Genomic DNA, 19,607 nt, shown 5'->3' with positions numbered 1-19,607 from the left:
CAAACATATAAGGGAGTTCAGATTTGTCTATTTGATATGGCAAATGTCCACTACAGACAGTAGTGTAGAAGGAAAAAGAAATTCCAGCTTTTCCTCTGTCTGGGATCATCTATAATCTCAGTAAGTGGAAGCAGCCAGCCCACAAACCTTAATATCCTCTGAAGATCCTGGGATAGACTATGACTCCCAGTGTTCAAATGTAGAATGTGACATTTGGAAAGTTTAAGGTACCTGTCTGAGGTCACACACAAGATATCAGAGCTGCAGCTAGTGAGTTCACATCAAGTTTCTGTTAAAAAAATCAGTCATCTTTTTCTTGTGCCATTCTGAGATGACGTCTTCACATATAGACAGGTGTTCATTCTGCAGATATAGGCACTAATAATGTAGCAGGTTTTAAAAAAATATTTATTTTTGGAGAGAGGGGAAGGGAGGGAAACATCAGTTAGTTGTCTCTCACACACCCCCAACCGGGAACCTGGCCTGCAACCCAGAGGTGTGACCTGACTGGGAATCAAACCTGCCACCTTTTGGTTCGCAGGCCAGTGCTCAATCCACTGAGTCACACCAGCCAGGTATGGCATGTAGCAGTTTTGAACAACTAAAACAGGGCTGATAATCTCATTGAAATCATCTCACTTAGTTATGCCAACAAGCTTTACAGATATCTGTAAGCTCTTTTTATAGGATTTTGAGAAAATCAAGATTCAGTGATAAACAATTCACTCGTGGGCACATAATAAGGGAAAATACAGAATATAATTTTACACTTACTACATAGATTTAAAAACTAAAGTAATACCTTTAAAATTTTTTTCATTTGATCAATTATAGTAATATCTTGAAAGGACTCTGTCATAATTCCTTCTCAATTTTACCCTCTCCTTAACATATATTTTTCCAGACATAAGCATTTTAACATTTACTTGTATATGAAATTTGAAAAATACTTTAGAAAAGGGAAAAAGGGTAATCTCCAGTCCTTTTTAGAAGTTCAAGTTTATTATTAGTTTTATATATACACTTAATTGCAAAAACAAATGCATGAAACAAAAAATGAAATGTTTTTATTTATATATATAAACATTATATATATAAATATATATTACTTTATATAAGTATATATATCAAGTAAACATTTCTGCTCTCTCTAGAGATAACCACTTAAAGTCTTTCTGGTTTTAGTACTTCTGTGAATTATTTCATATCATTAATAATGTGTATATAAGTACCATTTTTAATTTGTCAACTTTAAATAGCATTTCTTTCATTCCTTTTATAAAATAGGAAGAATTGATCTAATTATGGTTTCTCCTACCTACCTTTTTGACTTCACCATATTTTTGTTTTCCTTGATATACTATTAATTTTTTTCTATTAAATTTCCTTTCTTACTTAACATAATAACATTTCTACTTCTTAATCTATCAGCTTCAGACAATTTGCTTGTCCACTTACTTAGATTTTATCTTGCCTTTTCCAGATCTTTACATCTCTGAGCTATATCTTTTTACATTGATAATGTTCAGAAATGTGGCATTTGCTCTACAATTTAGTCTTCTGTGTTTTGACTGTAGGTTTATTTTTTAAAAATGAAAAACAATATTTGTTACTGTTATTAATAGCTAGACTATAAATATATAAATTGAATTATTTGCTGCAACACTTGTGCCATTCAAATATGGGAATTACAGTCAATGACAAATGGATTCTCTTCTTTTCAACATCATTAAATACTCAAAATCATTTCACGGTTAAGTTTGGCTTAGATAGAGGCAATGATTTTCTTGTTTGGGCTGTTTTTCCCCTTCTCTGGAGCCTCTAGCTGTTTTTTCCTTATTAAGAAAAAAACATATGCTTTTACCTTGGTACTAAATGAATTCCCCTTATTACTATTAATTATGTAAATGAATTGACATTCCTTGAAGATCTGCCGCTGGGCTTTAACTGACTTGCTGTTCAGGAGAAAGCAACACTCTAAAGCTTCTCCTGCCCTGAATGTCAAAATAAGAGCGATTTTACCCAGGGGTTTGACCTGCCCTGGAGATACCATTCCTTCAGTAAATTCATCTCTGCCTTCGTCCCAGCGCAAACACTCCGGCTCCCCTGTTCCTGTAGGTGTGGAGGAGAGGTGGGTGTAGGCGTGATCTGGCCCAGCTGTTTCTGCAGCGCCCTTCGCCAGCATGCTGATTGCTCCGCCGCCTTCCCCTCCTGCTTTCTAACTCTGCCACAGCGGCGCTTGGAGTCCAGAGGAAAGGTGCCCACAGTTGCTTGGTCTTTCCCTGGACTTTTACTTCCTCCTCTGGCTAACGGGAAATGAGACTCCCATATGTTTTCTCTCTTCTGGTCATTTGTCACGTCTCTGGCATGTTGAAAAGGGTATGTCTCTGCTAGGCCTTGCCTCTCTCAGCACTGTGGTGAACTGATTCCCGTTTATAAATCTTTACTGACATTTCACTGGGATTTCGAGAAAATGGTTAACTTATGTACTTGATTTGTTATCCAGAACCCAAATCTCCCCTACTCATGTTATTTTTAATTGTGATTACGGTACACTACTTGAGATTTCAAGGCAACGTTTTCATTATTCTTTTTATGACTTGAAAGTGGACTCAGAAATTGGTATAGTGTATTTTATAAAGACTTAACCGAAATGTAAATCATTGCAGTATATCAAGACATGATTTCTGTTACCTGAAGTATTTGCTCAGCTAGACCCACCTCCTTCTTCAAAGACTCCAGCTGTCCCAAGCAGCAGCATCAAATTTTATTATTTTACTCCTTTGTCTTAGAATTTGGAGGATTTTATAATCTTGTACTTGTCTTCTGGATGTTGTCATAATTGTGTGATCATATGTCTTTCTCTCTCTGGCTGCTTTTAAATCCTTTCGTCTCTGGCCTTTAGTGTTTCACTGCAGTATGCCTGGAGTAAATTTATACAGGGGTGGCAAAAGAAGGTTTACAGTTGTTGCTATGGCAAAAGATGTGCATATGATTATTACAATAGCTTTATCAACTCAAAAAGAATGTTACAGTGCAACTGTAAGCTACTGTATTTTGCTGTGTATAATGCACTTTTTGCCCAAATTTTTTGAGGGGAAAATAAGGACAAGCATTATACGTGGGTAGTACCTGAAATACCTTGTATTTATTCTTGTGTTTTGTAGTTATTTGTTACATAAAATTTCTCATACCATAATATGTTAATAAATGCTAGAATTCCTTTATAATGAAAAGCAAGTATCTGCATATAAATAAATAAATAAATAATTGAATTTAAAAATTAAAACAAAAGATTTTTTTCCTGAAAGTTTGGGCCCAAAACGTGGATGCACATTATACACAGCAAAATACGGTACTTTTGTCCACCCTTATCCTGCTCAGAATTAAACACAATTAATTGTTTAGTGAATCATGTAACAATTCATGTCTGTTATAAATCCTGGAAAATTCAGTTTCTATGTTGGTAGGTATTTCTTTTTTTAAATTATAACTAGTCTTTTTTTAAGATTTTATTAATTTATTTTTAGAGAGGGAAGGGAGGGAGATAGAGAGAGAGAGAAACATCAATGTGCAGTTGCTGGGGGTCATGGCCTGCAACCCAGGCATGTACCCTGACTGGGAATTGAACGTGGGACACTTTGGTTCTCAGCCCGCACTCAATCCACTGAGCTACGCCAGCCAGGGCTTGTTCGTAGGTATTTCCACTCTGACATCTCTATTCTCTTGTTTTGAAAAATATAGCTTGTATTGGGGAAGATAGGGAGTGGAGGGATTGAGCAAAAAGGAAAAACGACTCATGGACATGGACAGCAGTGTGGGGACTGCAGGGGGAGAAGGTATAAGGGGTTAAATGGTAGTGGAAACAATACAATAAAAATTTTTTTAAAGAAAATATCATAGCTTATATTTTTCATTTACTTTACTTTCTGTGCTGAATAAGAGTAATTTATTCAGCTGTATTATTTATTTCAATTTTCTTTTCAGCTGTGTCATACCTATATTTAATCCATTTACTTGCTTTTACATTTCAGTAGTTTGTTGTTTTTTTTAATTTTCTGGAAGTTCCATTTGGTTTTTCTTTCAAATTTACCTTGTCATCTTCTTTTCTTAATAATACATTATTTTTTAGTATTTTTGTTATGCATTTAATCCACTTTAACATACTCATTTCACAGTTCATATTTGGGGCTTACATTATTTGAATTTCGTGAAAGTGGAGAGCTAATACCACTGCTGGAGGTGCTGTCCTCCTGTTCATCAGCATTGATTTTTCATAGATTCTATCATTTTGGATTGTGAATTCCTCATACTTTGGGCTTCATCTGTGAGAATTCCTGTCTAAAACCCTGTCCTGGAGAAGTTTTGAGTTTGTTTTTGCCAGGCATCCCAAGCTTATTACTGACCTTGTGTTTGATTTTTAATTTTAATTTCTTCTTCTAAAATTTCCAGACCATATGAATATTGTATTTTCCCCTCGCAAACCCATGGGGGCTGCCACTTCATGAGGAGTTGTTCTCCGAGGAGATTTACTTCCCCACCTCGAGTTTGGGCTGAGATGGACCTGGTTTCCAGTTGTCTTCTTGCGTGGCTGAGTGAATTACTATTTCCTATCCGCTACTCGGATTACAGTCCTTATGTGCGTCCTGACGTCATACCCGTATGACGTCATCCTACATTTCCTTGCTCCTTGCAGGCCCAGGCCACATTTTCTGTCCACAGATGTGGCGTTAGAATTTGGACTCTTGAAAACTGAGATGAAGAGCGAGCCCCATTGGGGTAGCTAAAGTTACGGTTTGAAAAGTTACTACTGTGGGCTTCAGTTCTTTCTTCAGTCGTTTCTGGTGTACGAAAGCTCGACCTCCTCTCCTTACCAACTTGCCTTGTGTTTTAATGGATGCAAGTGGCTTTTAGCCAGAATTTCTAAGAGTTTTGCTGTGGGTGGTTTGTAATTTCTTTTTCAGATTGTATTTTCTGCGACTTTTCAGGAAAAAGAAGTACATAATTTACTTTTTAAAAGTTACATTAAAAACTATAATTTTAAAAGAATAATTTTTCTGTTTTTAAAAAGTCTTGTCATTTTTATATATCCTCTTTGAATTAAAATTGTATTTTCTGTAAAAGAAATGGCAAAACATCAAATTTAAAATTGAGACCATTTCAGCAGTTTTAATGATGACATTCTTGGCAAAACGTCAGTAGCCATTTCAATTGTTGATCACTGTAATGCCCTCCTTGGTGGAAAAAGACAATCTCATTTTATAAAAACAAGACACATTTCCGTAATAATTACAGTGATATATTTTAACAGCCTGATTGAGGCATGAGCTATAACTGATAAAATACGCTGCACATATCTGAAGTCCATCTAATTTGATAAGTTTTGACATGTACATGCACCTGTGAAACCATCATGATAATCAAGGTAGTGAACCTTGAGATTCACCTTTGATTTCTTTGATATTTGTTGCCCCTAAAAGCTTCCTTGTACTCCTCTGTGATTTCTCCCTCGTGCCCCTACCTATGACCCCAACTCTGTATCTAGGCAACTATTAACATGCTTACACTTACTACAGGTTATTTCTAAAGTTTTGTATAAATGAGCATATTATATACTCCTTAATGTCTCTAATCTTATCCTCAGCATAATTATTGAGATTCGTCCATGTTGTTATGTGTACCGAGAGTTTATTCTTTTTATTGATGAGTAGTATTTCATTATAATGATATACTATACTTTGTTTATCCATTGACCTGTTGGTGAATATTTGAGGTGTTTCCAATTTGGGGCTCTTACAAATACAGCTCCTATGCACATTTGTGTGGAGATCTTTATGAAGACATACAGAGTGACTGAACGTATTCATTGGTTATAGAATATGAGTAAAGGGAGTCATGAATGCCTTCAAAATTTTTGGCCTGAGCAATAGAAATAATGGGTTTACCATGGATTGAGAAGCAGAAAGCTGCAGGAAGGATGGGTTTTGCTGTGGGCAGGGTGTTGAGTGGAAGCCAGTAGTTTGAGTTTGAGATGCCAATGAAAAAATCTAGGTAGAGATAAGGAATAAGTTAATGGATGACTAAGTTGATTAGTGTTAGCATAGTGTATTTTCCTTCATTCATTTACTTTTAATCTATACATGTCTTTATATTTAAAGTGGCTTTCTTACAGACAGCATGTGGTTGCACCTTGTTTTTTTTTGATCCGTTCTGACAATCTCTGCTTTTTAATTGGTGCATTTAGCACATTAATGTTCAGTGATTATTGATATAGTTGGATTAATAGCTGCTATATTCATTACTATTTTCTATTTTGTGCCCTTGCTTTGTTTTCTTATTTTTGTCTTCTACTCTTTTTCTGTTTTTATAGTTTTTACTGAGCATTTTATATGAATCCATTTTCTCTCCTTAGCATATTGGTTATACTTCTTTTCTTAGTTATTGCCCTAGATTATGCAATACACATTTACAGATAATCTAGGTTCACTTTCAGATAACACTGTACCATTCATGGATCGTGTGAGTGCCTTATAATAACAAAATAATCCTGATTTTTCCCTCCCATCCCTTGCATCATTGTTGTTATTTATTTCACTTGTATATACATATGTAACATATACGCTTATATATCATGCTTACGTATATATCAAACATATCACATGATAAAATAGACTGTTGGTATTATGAACAAACTGTTAACTGTGATACTAATTAAAAATAAGAAAAACATATTTTATTTATTTATTCTTTCTTTAATGCTCTTGCTTTCTAGGTCAGGTCTGAATTTCTGATGTAGATTATTCTTTCTCTCTATAGAACTTCCTTTATCATTTCTTGCAAGGCAGGACAACTGGCAGTAAATTCTCTTATTTATTTATTTATTTATTTATTTATTAATGTTTTGTCTGAGAAGGCCTTATTTCTCCTTCACCTTTGAATGATACCTTCACAGAGTTCAGATGCAGATTGGTAGGGTTCCCCGCCTTCTCAGTGCTTTAATTTACTCCACTCTCTTCTTGCTGGCATGGTTCTGGGGATAAGTCAGATCTAATTTTTATCTTTGTTCCTCTCTGAATAAGGTGTTGCTTTTTTTTTTAAACTGGTTTCTTTCAGGAATTGTTTTATCTTTGATTTTCTGTATTTTAAAAACTATTTATGCCTAGATACAATGTATGTGGGGTTTTTATTTGTTTGTTTTTGTTTTTTTTTGTATTTATTCTGCTTATTTTTCTCTGAGCTTTCCACATCTGTAGTTTTGTGTCTGACACTAATTTGTGAAAATTCTCAGTTGTTATTGTTTCAAATATTTCTCCTGTTCCTTTCTTTCTCTCTTCTCCTCTGGTATTCCCTTTGCATGTATGTTACTGCTTTCGTACTCGTCCCTTTGTCCTTGTAGAGTCTCTTCTGTTTTTATTTTTTTAAGTCTTTGTTATCCTTGCTTTTTTGGTTTTGAGGGTTCTATTGATATATCCTCTAACCCAGAGATTTCTTTTTCAGCCACATCCAGCCTGCTAATAAGCCCATCAAAACATTCTGTATTTCTTTTACAGTGTTTTTTTTTAAATCCCGAGCATTTCTTTATTATTTTTTTTCCTTAGGTCTCAGTTTTTTAATAAGCCTGTGCCTCTGGACTGTGAACTTCACAGGTGTTTCTGACTTTTTCCTTTGCCCCTTAGGTGAGACTGACTGGGAAGAGTGGGCTAAAGTTGGGCATTTCCCATCCCCCAGTTTAACTGGGCTCCGATAATACCCCAGCAGGTTAGGCTCTGGTTAATGAGTTTTTGCCGAGGTGATGAAGTTAGGCTATTTAAGATTGGCGGATTATCCTGGATTATCTCTGTGAGTTCATTGTAATCACAAGGGTCCTTCTAAGAGGATGACAGGAAGACCAGAGTCAGAGAGAGTGACAGAGGGAGAGAGAAGAAAATAGAAGGGGAAAGGGACTTCAAGATGCTAAGCTGCAGGCTTCGGAGGTGGAGAAATGGACCAGGAGCCAAGGAGTGCAGGCAACCTCTAGAGATCGGAAAGGCAAAGAGATAGATCTTCCCCTGGAGTCTCGAGAAGAAACGTCCTGCTGACTCCATGACTTTATAGCCTAGCAAGTCTTCTGACCTCCACAGCTGCAAGATGGTAAGTGTTGATGTAAACTAGTAAGTTGGTGCTAAGTTGTTACAGCAGCCATAGGAAACTCATACAAAGTCATGAGATTGGGGGACATGACCTAGAGAGGGAGCAGCAGCTGATCAATATCTTTAGAATATTCCTGTTCTTTACCCTTTGTCTGGACTGCATTTTGTCTGGCTGATTACAGAAGCCACAGGGGCCCAATTCAGTTCTCATTTCAAGCCACTTGCTGCCTTGTTGAGAAGGAGCTGATGCAAGGTTTGTTCTCTGTGACATTCGGGACTCACATTGGATGCTTTGTCTTGATCTCCATAGATTTGAATGGTTGTGAGTCTTGGCCACTAAGTTCACACTCGATCTCCAGTTGTCTGGGTGCTTTTATAGTTTCTGATAACTTCCTGAGTGTTACTCACTTTTTCGGAGCCTAGGTATGCTCATCTTTGCTTCATACTCCTGGATTGAAGCTTCTTGCTTATACCCAGGGACAGATAGTACCTTTCAGGTGTCCACTGTTTCTCCTAATCAGCACAACACACACACACAGGTAGTTTTAAAATGCAGGAAATAAGATTTAGAGAGTTCAGACAATGTGCACTCGGTTCCCAGTGGATAGCCGGGTTTGAAAGCACATGGGTCAGCTGGAAAAGTCCACGCTCTTTGTTACGATGCCTTTGTTCTGTCAACCTTCTGAAAGTTGACTGCTCCTGGCAACTCCTCTCCCCAGCCGAACCGAGGAGGGTTTAACGCCTCGCTCTCCAGGCCTCGCCCAGGACTCTCACCGGGGCTGCTCTGATGGATGGACATGCTTCAGCTGCTGCCTCTTCTGTCTGTGTTTGTAAATGTTTGCAAATGTGTGATCAGTAAGCATCTTACCTAATACATTCAGAACATTTTAATTTGGACCAATTATCCTTTTGACCATTAATTTAGTAGTAAAATTTAAGTTTTTTCTCTTGCCAATGAAATTGGGAAAGGGGATACATCATGATATTAAAATAACTAAAGCCCTTACTTAATCCCTTGCTTGAAACTTTTACACTTTTCCTTCAAACAAACAAACAAACAAATGAACGAACAAAATTTATGCCATTAAGAATGTTATAGTTCCAAAATGTGGCCATCATGCCTAAGAAACACATTTCTATAAACTTCATTCATTATTTCTGATTTCCCCCCAGATCTGCACCGAAAACAGAAACCCACCAGGGTCCTGAGCCAGTGACTCAGCAATATTATCACCCTCACATCCGCAGGAGTTTCGTTGCAGGAGACTAAATGTGAAACTTCTATAATAAAACGTAGCAACAGAATTGTTATTTTTACTCAGCCTTTACATAACTTGAGAATTCTCAGTCTCCAAATCAAGGCTGTCTCTGAGCGTGGCATGCCTCCAAGGAGCTTGCACATGTCAGGGTTTCTGGTGGGGCCGAATAAAGTCCCTGGAAGTTGTCTGGTTTCCTCAATGGACCACTGCTGACCTCACTGCGAATCCCTGGGAGAAGGCAGTCTCTGTGTAAGGCGGGAAATGCCCAGAGCTCTTGGGGATGGGCCGGCATTACTGATGTCTCCACAGCAGGTTGAAAGTGATCTTTGGGCCCTTTCTGAGTCGGCAGTGCCTCCAATGCAGCTGTTGTCGGAGACCACGTAGACCCCAGAAGCATCACTCATGTTGTAGGGGGGCCGCTGCTCACACTACCTCCGCCATGAGGACACACAAAGATGAATGGCCAGCCGGGATGACAGGGCTGCTTCTCTCTGCAAGCTGCATACAGAGCGCTTTGTGTTCTTGACGATTGCAATACTTCCCTTCTGGCAGAGGCACGCTGGCTTCTCCAGGGCTGCGGAAAGTAACGCTTGTTCCTGAATTGGTTAGAGTTCAATCTCAATTATGTCTGGAAACAACACGCGTTCCTTTCCCCCTTCTGTATGACTGCAGTGTTAATTTTCAAGTAAACTTGTGCAAGTTGCTTTCAAGTCGAAATAGCCACACAACATTGACATTTATGGGGCACTCCCTTCGGAGCCTTCCTGGCAGCGCGGCTGCGGAGGTGCTGCCCCTGCGCCGGGGCTCCGAGGCTCACTCTTTCCAGCCTTCACGTACCACCCCAGCGCGAGGCTGGAAGAGATTATTTGAACAGGATCGCATTCAAAATCTGCCTCTCCTCCACCCACACAAAGCCCAATTTCAACTTTCCCCCAAGTGGTATAAAACTGGAACCCCAGACCAAGCCCCAGCAAGAGAAGAAAGATGATATAATTTAATTTGCTTGCCATTTAAGAATAACTTTTATTATGTGCACGGCTGGCTTCTCAGACTTTCATAAGGCAGTGTTCTCACCAGCAGTAAAATAAAAGTGATTTTTCTCTTGCAGTTTTAAGTTCTGCCTTGACTGCTTTTTAAAGCCTTGGTCTCTCAGCTGACCGTGTTTGTGGATTCCTTTGTGTGCCTCCAGTACATAGTTTATTTAGACGCTGATCCGACAGAGAAATGAATGTCGTGCTTCTTCTTTTTCTTTTTTTTTTAACAGCACACAACACTGCAGTTTTCATCGTGAGGTGCACCTGTTTTTAGTATCTCCACATACTCAGCCAGGGCGTGTTGCTGAGTCTGCTCCTGCAGCTGTTGTTTTGCCGTAAAAAATACTACTGCATTCATGTAGGTTTAAGCCTTGTGAACTCTGTGACTTGGACGTGTTCGAGGGAGGCAGTGAGACTCTGTCTGGACTGCCGATAATAGGTTAGATAAGGATCCCACACGGACCCGCACACAGCAGCCTCCGCACACACGGGAGGGAGGCTCTCGAACAATGCACAGTTCAGCAGACAGCAGATGTGGACCATGCAAAATTAATGATTAACTGCGTGCCAGCGTGTTTGTCAGCGGACAGTGCTGCTCTTTAAGGGGCTTAGATAGTCTATGAAAGAAATTAGCTCATGAGAGGGACTCATAAGGATGAAAGAAAAAACTTAAGTAGAGGCTTGACATATCCTGCTTTTCTCACAGGGCAAAAAGTTAAACATAATGGTCCCCTTTTTATAGTGTGAAGTTCTGACTGAAGTTGGGGCAGATCATCCACTTGTTAAAACAAGACATGAACATTCTTGTTATTCTTTCCAAGGGAAGAGGGATGGTGTGCACTGAGGTTGAACTCTAAATGTACCAGAAAGAAGGGGGAAATTATCCAACAATTACCCCAGACGTGGAAGACATGAAACCAAAAATAATGAGAAAGTAGTAAATAAGACAAGATGTGCATAATTCATTATTATCCCTTTGGCCTAAATGGGCTTTTGAAAGGCCCCGAAGGTCTCATCCAAGTTCACAGGTAAAAGTAAAAGTGAGAAGCAGGTAAGTATTAGCAGCCTTGTGATTTATCAAAGACAGGATGCGAGGAAAAGAATCTAGTTGAAATAAATTTTGTAATGAAAATTCCTTCACGTGACTTAAGTTCCCTTCCTGAATCCCAATGATGGTCGAGCAGAAGAGAGATAACAGGAACCCAGGAATTGCCACGACCCGTGGAAATCCTATAAAGTTCATTTGGTTGAAGAAGCCCTGGGGCCCCTCCGGAAAAACCTGCTTCCCTTGAGCCAGCACATCTCTGCACAGACAAGATGCAATCCATAAACGTGGAATGACTATTCATAACCCTTAGAGTCTGGTGCATTTTGCTAACTTTTGTATAAGGAATAAGGTCCATGAATGACTGAGAGAGAGAGAGAGAGAGAGAGAGAGGCTGGGAGTAGGAGAACATGCTAGAAGGAACTAATAAAAGAGGAGGAGGGGACTCTGCAACTGCTTTGCCTTACGTTCAAGACTTTCTATAAACTGGCTTCAACTTCCTTATCTAATTCATTTCCTACTGCCCACCAACCCCCCCCCCCCAGACTCTTCCGTTCAGAGATGCTGATTTGTTTGCTGTTTTATTTGGTGTTTCTCCTGAAATTCATCATTCCTACACACACACTTTTTTCTTATTTATTTGTTTATGTATGTATTTATTTATTTTTAGAGAGGGAGGGAGGGAGGGAGAAAGGGAGGGAAACATCGATGTGTGGTTGCTTTTCGCATGCCCCCAACTAGGGGCCTGGATCACAACCCAGGCATGTGCCCTGACTGGGAATGGAACCCGTGACCCTTTGGTTTGTAGGCTGTCACTTGGCCCACTGAGCCACACCAGCCAGGGCCTTCCTCTCTTTTTAAAATGCAATTTAGTTTTGTTCTTATTATGTCATTTAATTTGTTCATTCTTTTACAGTATTATATTTTGTTTTAAAATTATTTTAATTCCTTGACAACAGGGAAAAATAATATTAATATTTATATTTACTAGTATATTTGTGTTTGTGTGCATGTATTGGTATCCCTGCAATATCTGGCATAGAGTTAGACATGAAACTGGTGATTAATTAAAGCTGAAGAACAACTGTTTTGTTACATTTAATGCAGTTTGTGTTATTTTCTCTTCCAATTTTAGATGGCATAGCTCTCTTTCTATAAGAATGGAAATAGCCATATTGTAGCTTCCTCTTTTATTTCTTCAGATTTACCCTGCTTTGGTCCTGAGACTGTTTTTTGGCTGAAATGTAATTTTATCAGATTAAATAGTTTCACAAAATTTACATGAGGGCAGTATATTATTAATAAAGTTAAGCACTGATTATGAAGGAGAATTATGTAGCATGCTCTCTCTCATACTGAGAGATTTGTTATTGGCCGGCCTCTCACGAACAGGTCAAGCTAGTTCATCTCCCTCTACAAGAGAGGTCTTCGTCATTTGGGAGGGCAAATGCTACTAAAATTTTATAGGCGAGACGTGGCAATGAAGAGCCACATCAAGCACCTCACATGAAACAACTTTTAAGCCTATATGAGGCATTTCTGTAAAGTCCTTCCTGGGTCACTTCTCTGGATTTATTCGTTATCTCTTTTCCTTCTGGATTTTTTCTTTCACAGAATCTAGCTTTGATGTTTCCTTTTTTTTTTACACACAGGGTCTTTTTACTACCCTCGCTTCCTAATTTTGTTTTTTTTTCCCCTTTTCATTTCTGGATCACAAATCCCTCCACGCAAAGCAGGCGATCCACTCCCTTAGACGGCAGGCAGGGTTTCAGGTGGCAAACTGTTTCTTTCTCGGATGGAAATTCCTCTCCCTACCACCCGTCGACTTGAATCACTTCTCACAGCAGCCCATTCGCCCGTGAGGGATCACTGCACAGGGCAGGCAGTGGAGTTAGTATAGCTCCAGGCGCACTCTCTCTCTGGTTAGCATTTAAGATAATCTCAGGCAGCTACCGTGGCTGGTGAAGATCAAAGGTATTCTGCCTGCTCCAGGTCAAGATCGCTCTTGCTTTGCAAGCCCGCATGTAGTCAAGTTGTGTCAGCAGACACAAGGCTGCTACTTCTCTCCCAAAACGTTTTAGCAAAAGACACTAAGCAGAAATAAAATGAAATAAAATAGGCAGCTCCTAAATTACACAAATTGAGTTCCCTGAACTTTTCTCCTGAGATAATTTGTCCATCATAAGCTTACAGTATTTTTTGTAGTTTTTCCTTTCTCCCCGTGAGCCACTTCATCTAGTACATTTCTGGACAGAGGAAATAAACAAGCCACTCTCCAATTAACTCCTTACCTGACACCTCTACCCCAGCCAACCTTTACCCACAGGTCGTACGAATGATTTTTCCTGGACTCTATTATTTAAGGTTTAAAATTAAAAATTAAAATCATACACTGAACAAATTTTTGGAACTGTCACTGCAGCTAAATGTAAAAAAAAAACACCCTCTCATACTGTAGATAAAAATAAAAATTAAGGGAAAAATAGCGCTAACTATCCAAGTAATTTGGTGTGTTGAGAAAGAAAATGGGGAAGGTTAGAATGATTCAGACTATCTTAAACATCTTCGAGTTGTAAGTAAAGCATTCTAAGCAAAGTAGCTTTGGCGAGAAGGGAGAATTTATTGTAGGGATACATACACATATCAGGGAGTTTAAAGGTAAGAGAAAGTTGTCTTATTCAAGACTGGAACAAAGGCCTAGAAAACAGGCAGCTAACCCCCTAACTTTTCTCTGTCTCTTGGCTCTACTTCTGTTGACACATGTACTTCCTTCCCCTGTCTCTACACACAGGCGTTCTCTGCTTCTCTGAACATGCATTGAATCAGGGCTGTTCAAAAGTCACCAGTGGTAAAAATATCATATATCCAGACTGTTAAATACAGTAGTCACTAGCCCTAAGTGGCCGTTGACCACTTGAAATATAGCCGGGATGAGTAAGAACTGAATTTTTAATTTTACTTAATTTAAACTTCAACTTGAATGGCACCAGTGGCTAGTCCCTATCATATCAGCCAGCAACAGGGAAGAGATGAACTTTCCGATACTGCCTTCGTTTGTACACCCTCAGTTTGAGCAACTAACAGAGAATGACTAGCATTCCTGTATTCCAATTTCAACATCGTCAGAAAGAAACACTGATTGGCCCAAGCCGTGATAGGTACCACCTCTGGTTCAACCAGCTTTGCCAAAGGGGTAGGAAGGCGTCCTCTCGACGTGGCAGCTCTTTTGTGTACAGAGGGGGATGCGGCTCTCAGAGGACTGTTCTGGACAGTCACTTCAACAGATAGCTGATCCTCCTGTTACCTTCCTACACTGATTAATTTCACAGATTGCTTTTCAAGTCACCTGTACTCATCGACCCACAAGAGGTTGAAGATCCTTATTTATGCAAAAATAGGAGTTATACTTTCCCTAACATCAGGGAGATAAGTCAGTGGGATCAAACAGAAACTCAGGAATAATTCAGAAATCAAGAATCAGTTTCTGGTTTCTAGAGGCGCTAGCCTCATTTTAGTTTTTTTTTTTTTCCTTTTTATAGGCAAAAGAGTAATAGAACACTTAATGAGGGCCCTAGAAACACGGGGGTATTATTTTTCTATCTTTCATTTTCTTTCTGCTGTCAGAATGTGTCTCTAACTGTAAAACGATGGGACAGGCAGAAGCAGCACCATGGCTGGGCAACCCTTGCCCCTGGGACGGAGCCCTCTGCCCCAGTGTTAAGCAATCTTTCTAGTGTGGGTAGATGACGGGTGTCAAGTACAGTCTAAGGTCACAGCTCTCACATGTCTGAGGTTGTGCCCTTGATTTAGCCTATCTGACTGCCTCATCTGTCCTGACCTTTGGGGCCTGTTGACTCATTAAGATCTTGCCTAATGACATCTGATTTATTACAGCCTCAAGCTTCGCATTCTGGCTCCCCAATGCTACATGCTCCTTGATCCCAATTTTTTAAATCAGTTTCCCAACATCTAACTTGTCATGATCCATATCATGCAGGGTTCCTGATTTTTCAGATTTTCTGTCTTAATGGTCTTCCCTGAGGGCTCCCGTCTGGTGATTCTCATTGCCAGGCACGGCAGACGTGTCCTTTCGCGAGTCTTTTCAGTTGAATGTGTTTCCTCCTCCTTTTCTGTTAAAAAGGTACATGTGGTGCACTGGTACTTCAACTAATCACAAACACGTGTTCTAATAACCATTCTTACATATTGTCAGAGACGTTATAAACTGGGCTGAAATAGTAGAGCAATAGGACTTGCATTTCTACTTGAAAAAATTATCCAAAACCTTTAAATAAAGTGTAGAGAATGGCTGCATTATCTTTTAATGGCATATTGCAGGCTCACCCCCAAATTACTGAATATATTATTATTAACTTTCAAATTGATTGTTGATTGGTGCCCCAGATACTGTGGAATTACATATTTACATCTAGGTTCTGTTTAATAGAGATGCAAGTGATTTCTCTCTGGTAAAACAGGTACACAATGGTTTATCGTAGGACATTAGGTTTATTGCCTTGTAGGACATGAACCAGTTTTGTGTCAAGCTAGCAATGTTAGTGTGATATTCCTTCCAGTGTTTCAAGTTGCCTATAAGTAGTTCCTCAAAGAGTGTTTTTGAAACAACTCTATCTTCTACGGGTGTCTTTATTCATCGATGAGTTAAATAAATTTGGCACGTGTTCATTTTTACACTTGTATGAGTCAGTTCTTATGTTATGAAAATTGTATTTGTTACTGCACCCAATTTAGTATTTAGTAATACCAAAATAGTATCAGAAACAAAATCAAATGTGAACCTTAGGGAGCAGGGAGATACCCTGAAGATGGCAAAGTTGAAGGGGCAAGAGAGTGCACACTGGCACCCAGTCAGGGAAGGAGAGGTCAGGAAAAACAACGTTTAGATGTGTCATGGGGCTCCAAGAGGTATGAGAGTTAGCTTGTGCTAACTTGGTTCCTCAGAAACTACCAAGAAGCCATGAAGGAGTGGCTTCATGATTAAAAATATATATATATAAATTAATATATATGTAAATTAAAATACACCTATAATAAATATATAAATTAAAATATATATAAATTTATGGATAGATGTTATATATAATATGTATTTGTCCATAAATTTATATATATCTATAACAGGTATTTATTTGTATCTGTAATTTCCCTTATAAAAGGCAAAAACTATAATCTAATACATGGAAAATCACAACTTTTTTTTTGCCGTTGTTGCTTAGGGTGCTACCCTGAAACTGTTACACTACAGTTTTCTTGGATCAGCTACCGCTGCATGAGTCAGTTCACTGGAGAAGAATGTGGCGGAGAGCTGTAAGGAGAACTGAAGTGGATGCGGAAGGGTTGGTTGGCATCAAAGAATGAGAAAAGGGGTGAAAGAGAAGATTGAGAAACAGAAGGCAGTCTTCATGCAATGCTTTATCTTCAAATCTTTATTACTTCCAAAGGTATTTTCATTGCTTTTTTAGAAGAATTATTTATTTTTTTAGAGACATGGGAAGGGAGGGAGAAAGAGAGGAAGAGAAACATTAATCAATCATGTGCCCAATCATGTGCTGAACCTGCAGCCCAGGCCTGTGCCCTGACTGGGACCTGAACCAGCTACCCTTTGCTTTGTGGTACGACACCCGACCAACTGAGCCACACCAGACAGGGCTTTTTCTTTTTCTTTTACTTTTTGTCATTCCAATTATTTATTCATGACTTTTGTGTGCCCTGACCAGGGATCAAACTCACAACCTTGGCGTATCAGGACAATGCTCTAACCAACTGAGCTACCCAACCAGGGCCTCATTTCTTCCTTTAATAGGGACTCATTATTGAAAGAGTTTGTTTTCAATTACTTTATTAAATGACGCATTCCTACAACCTTTTCCTTTATCTCAAAGGAAACCTCAGTGCTGGAGGACCCAAGTTCTAGTTACAACACCAGCCATTTGTAAACTGTTGTTGGTCAGAGTTGGTGTATTAGTTCCTTATCAGGGTATTTTATTTTAAAATAACTTTTAAATTTTAAAATTAGAATTGACATACAATAGTATACTGGTTTTAGGTGTACAGTATAGTGATTAAACATTATATACCTTACTAAGTGATGACCCTAGTAAGTCTAGTATCCACCTGACGCCCTACAAAGTTGTTATAGTATTATTGACTATATTCCCCACAGTTACATCCTTGGGACTGTTTTTATAACTGGCAGTTTGTACTTCTTAATCTCTTTCCCTTTTTGCCCATCCCCCCCAATTCCTCCTATCTGGCAACTGACAGGCTATTTTAAAGATTTAGAACTGTTAGCAGTGGATAAACGACTAGTTAGGCCAGACCTCAGTTTGAGGTTGCTGAACCTTAGAGTTCTGGCTAAGAAAGAATTCAGAGCCAAAACACACTGTAAGAAAAAGTGTATTTAGAAAGTCACAGAGGGAGAAGTGAGCCATATAGAAGTGGGCTCAGGAAACCAGTTACAGAGGCAGGAAAAGGGCCCTTGGGCTTAGGAGAAAGAGAGGCAAGGAGCAAAGAAAACGAGCCTAGGGGAAGAAGAGGGAAGAGGGCACCTCCAGAGGGAAGGAGGAAGAGGGGGAGAGAGAGAGCGTGCTCTGGGGAAAAGAGGGAGGGGGGAAAGGTGCTGTGGAGCTCCATAGAGGGAGCTGCACTGGGTTCTGGTACCAAGGCCTTGTATCTATCTGCAGGCCTCAGGGGAGAATCCCAACAGAACTTTCATCAGCTTTCCAGGTGCACCTCCCTGGTGGTCTCCACTGATGGGTCCGTGCCAGGGGGCCACTAGTCATTGCACCTGGTCCTGAGGTTGGCCATGCCATCACTTCATCTGATATTGCTGCTTCTCTGGGCTTGGAGCTGTAACACAGCTGAAGCCTAGCTGTCATCTCCAGGGGTTGATGCGTAAGGAAGTGGCCATGCAAGGGCTTAAAGTTTTGTCCCATGCTAGGCACCCGGGGCTCCCTGCCTCGGTGACCCTCTGTACCTGAGGTCTCATTCCCTGTCTACTCATGTCTGTCTAACAGCCTGCTATGGAACTATCTAGTTTAACCTATGAGTGAGGTTGTATTTAAATATAACTTTTTACTCTGTTTTTTTAAAAAATTTAACTTGTGAAAGAAAATACCATATTAATAAAACAAAATAATGTAGCCAATTGTTCTCATTTCAAAGGAATTTTCACTTTTTAAATAAATGCCTAACATGGATTTTTTTAAGTAGGTAATTTTCCCAGTACATTTGAAATATGAATTTATGTAAATTAAAGGAGTAAAGTAGATTTCTAGGAACATACCTACTATGTAATTTGAAGTACTGCTGAAACCTTTCTACCTCTGTCAAAATAATTGGGTGAAGAATCCCCATTTCACATTTAATTGGCATCTTCAGTTTCTGAAATGACACCAAAAAACAGATGTAGACTCCTTGCTTTTTCCTTCCCCTCCCATTCCCTCTCTTTACTCCCCTTCCTCACCTTCTATTCTTTTTTTTCTTTCCCATCTAGGCTGCGTTCATAGACAGGCGGTTCCAATACATTGTGCTGTGGCTAAGATGACTTGTGCCTGCCTGGAAAACACTCTTTTGGGGATTGTGTGTTCTCACCATTAGCCGAGGTTGGGTTAATAGAGTCATAGTCATCCTGCCTGAGTCTAGAGTGTTGAAAGAATGGCCAGCCGTCTGTCACTTACGGTGTTTGACAGGAGCCCTAGAAGGCCAGTGTGTGAAGTTTGGATGGCAACTACCGCAAAACAGCACCGAGGGCCTCTGCCGGCTCCCAGAAGGACCCCTCTGTTCTGCTGTGCCCCTCAGAACTGGGGAAGGCAGGAGCCACAGGGAGTTGGAGACGCTGCTTGGAAACACCAAGACCCCTCTTTAGGAAACTCCAGAAAGGATTAGCCTACGGCAGCCTCACTCCTTGCAGGTTTCTCATTCCATCCTTCACCTCCAGTGAAATGTGCCTGTTGATTCATAAGTGGGCCACACCCATGGTCTAATGAACGTGCTGTCTCCTAGAGTATGAAAATCGTTCATCTGTCGTTATACCCTTCAATGAGGAGAAGCTATAAATTTCTCATCCACAAGTCTAGTTGGGTGGGATCCCAAGCAAATCACAACAAAGACTGAGCCC

General features: G+C 39.6%; 1 long non-coding RNA gene across 1 annotated transcript; it reads left to right on the top strand.

Annotated features, from left to right (window-relative positions):
- Positions 1–3,147: 3,147 nt before the first annotated feature.
- LOC118497241 lies at positions 3,148–3,897 on the top strand. Its single transcript, XR_004899771.1, has 2 exons — positions 3,148–3,470; positions 3,699–3,897. It is a non-coding gene; the product is annotated as an uncharacterized LOC118497241 (long non-coding RNA).
- Positions 3,898–19,607: the final 15,710 nt, after the last annotated feature.

The sequence above is a fragment of the Phyllostomus discolor genome, chromosome 11, assembly GCF_004126475.2.
Source record: "Phyllostomus discolor isolate MPI-MPIP mPhyDis1 chromosome 11, mPhyDis1.pri.v3, whole genome shotgun sequence".
Classification (NCBI taxonomy): Eukaryota; Metazoa; Chordata; class Mammalia; order Chiroptera; family Phyllostomidae; genus Phyllostomus; species Phyllostomus discolor.
The sequence above is the reverse complement of the archived record's forward strand: the minus strand, read 5'-3'. Positions and strand labels throughout refer to the sequence as shown.